Raw genomic sequence first — 6,000 nt, forward strand, 5'->3', positions numbered from 1 at the left:
AAACCCCGATACGATATATCCACATGAAGAACTTTACTTGAACCTGTTTTACTCGTACAAGACTAACGGTGTGGAATATAGAACAGGAACTTTAGATTTTCTCTAACTGATTTGAAATTCTAATACTATTTCCAAATTATTTACATGTGCACGGATCAAAAGATTCAAGAGATCAGCTAAGCAAACAAATAATATGATTATCTCGTTTTTTCATTACAGTTTTGCCTGCTTAATATCAAATTGAAAGTAAGTTAAATTTTATATACATTGAGGAAGGAAACATTGGGGGGCTATATGAGTCTGTATAAGGTATATATATGTAAGCTGGTATTATGTCGAGCTTAAGTGGAAAAAATGTGGTTGCGTATACGGCTTATTATGTAGAGGAATTAGAGTATCCGAGTATAACTTGCCATAGTGGGCACACACATGTGTGTGAAAGAATGTCATATTCATTTATCGTATGTTTGGGCTAATGCTACACGTTTATAAGGAAGTTTTTGAGAAAAATCTTGACCTTGGTTTCCTTATAAAATACCATAGAGACACGATAACATTGCCGATATGTCTCAGCGGGAAGATATAAGAACAGGATAATTACTTAAGATCCTTGATCTGCTAAGAGCTTAAATATTATGTCTGTTAAGTTTCTACAGGTCTGCTTATTGCTTTAAGTTTACTAGGGAAATTTATTTATCGGCACAATGAAACCACTGAGTTTTCATAGCACATCGTAAAGACTGCACTATGTTGCAGATAAGTGTACCAGATTTCTAATCTAAATGTGTCACGTTTATAAATGGTTTGAACGCTGTGTTTATTTAAACTAGCTGTTCTGATCGTCCATATCATCAATGCTTGTTGCCTGACTTTGAAGAACGTGCCATATTGGTTAGCTGCTATTGGACTCAAAATCGCAAAATGGTGCATTTAGGCAAAAAAAAACCGATAGAGATATTGTGCGGCCCACGAGGTAGCTGCAGCCATGGTAGATACACCTTTCCGTTGGAAAGCAGTTTCCGCATTTTGGAGGAGAAAAATTACGCTATAACGAGTTATAACTGAAAACTGTAAAAAAAAATTATAGCTGTTCATATTTCACACGAGCTTGCGTCAATATGCGTCTACTCACCTAGTCGGTTTAATCGAGGCCACCTTACCTAATGTATAATGATCATATAAGCTTGTATCATGTTAGAAGCACACGAATATGCTAAGCAACAACATTGTCGGACAGTTGACACTGCAACTAGCGTGCAGGGAAAGATTGATCTGTGACTTTTATAACACGGCACGATTATCTTTCCTCTCGGCGACTCGAAAAGATTTCCTTTACACGTAATGACCCTTAATAAAAAAAAAACGGTCAAAGTTTTCATGGGAAATCTGAAGACTCTAATGGCGTCTAGCAATTCTACGCTCTTTGCTGCGATAATAAACATTCCAAAAATGATTGTGCCTAAGGAAACGAAACTGATTGTTGGAATTACATTAGAAAATCGCAGAATTTTTGTTACAATGTTCGCCTTTCTGTCCGAAAGTAGGGACAAAGTTCTGCCGTATTTTGTGTTCTTTACCGTACGCTTCAAGGTATATATGCTAATAGCTGCACCCGTAGGAGGCCAAGCTTCTACGAAACCCATCAGGATAGGTTATACAGGAAGTGTCTGAAGACTGCCTGCAGCATTTCGTCGCGACCATTCGTCATTCTTTAGAAAACTCATGTTTGCTAATGGTGGATCACCACGAGACTAAAACAAGCCTAAATGCTATCAAATTGGTTTTAGAGAACAGCATCCACATCGTTACACTTCTACCATAATATTCAAACGAGCTACAATTCCTAGACGTAACAATTGTTGAGCTCGACTTCGCACAGCTTAACAGAACTCCGTGACTACTTGCGATGAAAGAATAACAACCGATCATTTGACCAGATTAACAAAAAGTGCGTCCGAGCTATCCTTTATGACGGCCAATATCGTTAAACGGTTTCAAAAAACGGTATCTTTTCGTTAAACGAAAGCATACTCACTGAAGACGACTTTCTTCCTTCCCGAGACACGGGCTGATAATCAGCCGGGACTTTCAGACCATTAAGAACTGTCCTTCCAGCAGGACAGCCGTTCATTTTTGAAAACAATAGCTACGTTGTGGACATCCTCATTGCCGATCGCCACTTTATCTCAAGGAGCGAGCAGCAGAACCCGAAAATCATCCGTTCTTCTTACAAAACGAGTTATTCCGTTATTGATTATATGGACTCGTCCGTTTCAGCTGTCCAACAAAATCGATTATTAGACAATCAACTATGCAGGCCAAGTAAATGCGCTGTTTTTTTGTATAACAATATCTGTTCTCTCCTTCTAGGATTATGAGAATGGTATCTGACCGCTCATCACTCTAACTGGCATTTTCGCTTAGAATCATTAGTGGCCCATATTGCTTCACTAGAAAAGACAAAATAGGTCTAGATAGAAATAAATTAATTATTTCTCGAAAACTGATTCATTTCGGGCGGGAATATACAAATTAAGTAGTCCTTGGCAAATAGAACAGTATAATTTCTGCTGCTGTAGTAAACCGTAGTGTTTACTAAGTTTGGCTCACATTGCCCCACTCTTCCGTCTATAAAATGTTTCAGTATGAAATGCGAAAAAATTATAAACTGTCACTTTCCCATCTTTTTTTCTTAGTTCTTTTTTTTAATCAGAGTGTGCTCTATTATTATTGATCTATTTTCTACTACATGAAGCAGCATCTTACTTACCTCACTACTACAGAAGTACTGAAACACGAGAGTCTAAAAAGCAGTTTTTCTACTATGAAGTTACTTGAAATTAGAAAAAAAAATCGCTTGTACCAGCGATGTCTGGTAGGTATAGTAGATTGAGCTACACCTGTAACTTCTGCATTATCGCCATTGTAATTCTTCTGGTGTGAGGTCGAGTTTTCACCTGAAATAGGAGTGACCTAGCTTCGCTTATGAATCTTGGCTATTTAATGCGGAGTTTGCTGATCACCTCGTCGAATTGTTGATCGTACACTGCAGACGTAATCGACGAACTAGGGTTAATGAAGTTGGAGCGGATAACGTCTGCATTAATCACCAAACAGGAGCCGTAAGCTTCTGAAGCTGTCAGTTTGGCCGACTAGTTACATACATCTTCTTATACGACTGTCTGTAATTATCGTAGCTAGTCGATCTTTCATCACAATTCGGTGCAAAGATTAGTTACTGTTATAGCTAACTAAGTCTCTACGATTTTTTATTTTTAATCATCGTTACAACCATGCAATGCCCATTTGTGTCTACTTCTATTTCATCGATTTGACCGAGCTGAACAAGTATGAGTCATTCTACTACAGCTTTGAACTCTTTGTTAGTCACTTCAATACAATGCGATATCCTTCACAGTGGGTTAACTGTTCCAGTTTTGTGGCCCACGTAATAAGAAGGCCGTTGGTGCATATGGAGGAGCTCAAATGCGCCGTGGCTTTAAAACTATGCTAAGCACTATTTCAAATGTGTCTACATACTGGTAAGCTTCCAGTTTAATGAAAAATGCTACCCTGTGATCCCTTAAGCATAGAGCGACCCATCCGCACCTTCATCATGGTGGAGAATAGTGAAAAAAAGTTGTCGTTATAAGCTGTTTACCGTTTTCCTGACTAGAAGACTGAACAGCCACTTACAACGTAAACGGGCCATCTCAAGGCAGCAGTATGGTTTCCGGAGAGAACGCTGTACAGAAACGATGTGCGGAATCCTGACGGCTGACGTTAGAAAAATACTGGTTACGCCACGCAAGCTGCTATCCACGGTGTTCGTTCACCTTTAGGCAGCCTTATGTTTACGCTGATCGATGTGTGCGTTCTTATGAATGTGCCCGATCTTTTCGTTACGACTCTATGGGAAAACAGAACAAACATTGCTGACGAACCGCCCGAACTCTTGCCCTGCACACAGACTATTAGCCTGATTTAGGGACATAACCTAAACCTACTTTTATTCTCCATCTTGCAAATAAGAAAACTAAGAAAATCAGGTGAAGTTATCCCATATACAGACGACTCGGTGACATGCGGATCAGCGAGGCTTCAAGGGGAGCAAGTTCTAGCCGGGCTCCACGTCGCAATTACAGCTGTCCGTAAACCTTAACAAGCCGAAAACAATGAAGTTTTCAAGGGAAAGTCAGACAATGGCCACGGACACCCTCTATTTTGCCAAATAGATTCTTGCCTTTGTAAACCGGTTTTCGTACTTGGGGTTGTTCACCTCCGCGAATGGCAAAAGCTTCACCGCGCACGTGGCTGAAGAATGCAGGAAGGTAGTGTTACTGCAAATGGAGCGAGATCGCCTCGTCGCTTGTCTCTCACTGCTTCTCTCAGCTTGTTCGACCTCAAAGTAACTTCAAACACAACGTATGAGATATGCGTCATTTAATATGTCATGTATCTCCTAGTTCACTCGCTATCCGAAAACCTACATCGCAGCTTTTAGTTCTTAGCAACGGAAGACTCTGAAGACGAACCTTAGAAATTAAGAGCAAATCTTTCCAGAGATCGATGGGGGATTCTTTGCTTCGTGTATGATGAGAAACAACGAGTGGATAAAGATGTACCGGCTGAATAAACATGTTGTCACTCGCTTTGTCGTGCATAGGTTCCACCGTCGACTTTGCAGGAAAATGGTTTCCACGAGCCTGACGATATGTGTAGATGCTCCAAATGCGGGGGAAGTTGTGGTAGCATCTTCTAGTACCATCTCTAGGACATCTGGCAAGTTTCGCAAATTAGCTTTATTAACTCAACAAGGCTTATCTAACCAATATAATGCGAACTGTTTTAGTTAATTCGATATAATTTCTCTGATATTGGAATATTATATTGTTGACTTGTATTTATGAAGTTTTCAACTACTACCAGCAAAGATGAATAAATAAAATTTGATTGTTCTTTCTCAACAAAACTCATTTTCGAGTTAAAACTTGTCGTTCTAAAAATTCTCTGAGGCAACGGCAAGAAGTGCATCTCGAAAATAGTACATGATGTACCAAATGTCGCCCTGTTAGAAAATAACATTATTTTGAGATACTATTGAGTTAACGTTCTTCACTGTATACTGAGCAATCTTATATATATATATATATATATATATATGTTCAATCTAATTAAAAGTAAAGCAGTAGTTCTCAACAATTGAAAATGCTACCAAGTAACCTAGTTGGTAATTCTAATCGCACATAAAACGCAAAAAAAAGGACTGCAAGAATGAGGCGTCTTCTTTCACAGTTTTTGTTAGGAAATGTATATTCAAGAATTACCTAAAGCTACAAAGATAATTCGGAGTGTCGGTTAATAGAATTATCTTCGTTCGTTTGAAAATATCATATCCAACAGCACATAAGAATAAATGAACAGAAATTTGTTGGGCCTAAAAAACAGGTTCTACTTTCGGTTGGTACCTTTACCCTTTTAAAAGGAATTAGGGACTCAGCAGCGCTTTCGGAGAATGTGTTAAGGGTGTTAAAAGCCAGCTTTTCCTCTGAGCTTTTTTTCATCTTCCTGAATCAATTTGTGCCAGCTGCTGTTATCCTTACATTTATCTGCTGTAATTTTACGCCCTGCCAGTGCGAACCTTTACGTGTAGTGGTACCATGTTCTCTTAAAGCTACGAGTCTATTTTTTGGTAAAACAGCAGCTATTTTAGTGGGTTTGGGTCCTGTCGATGACGAGCGCGTACTCGATGGTTCGTCAGGTAAATTAAAGTATGTTCTTTTTGACCCCCACTTGACCTGCGATACTTTGCAACTGGCGGCTTTTCTCCTGAAGCTCTCTATGCGTCTTTACTATTATTATGAGGTGCGCGTGCTTGGCCTAGTAGTCAGAAGAAATCCCTACATGTATCCGACCAGCATCATTCCTTCATTAGAAACACCTCCATCTTGCTCAATATCAAGTCGAATGTTTTAAATAGCCACAAAAAGCCATTTCATG

Source organism: Varroa jacobsoni, unplaced genomic scaffold (assembly GCF_002532875.2).
Source record: "Varroa jacobsoni isolate VJ856 unplaced genomic scaffold, vjacob_1.0 scaffold_965, whole genome shotgun sequence".
NCBI classification, from domain to species: domain Eukaryota; kingdom Metazoa; phylum Arthropoda; class Arachnida; order Mesostigmata; family Varroidae; genus Varroa; species Varroa jacobsoni.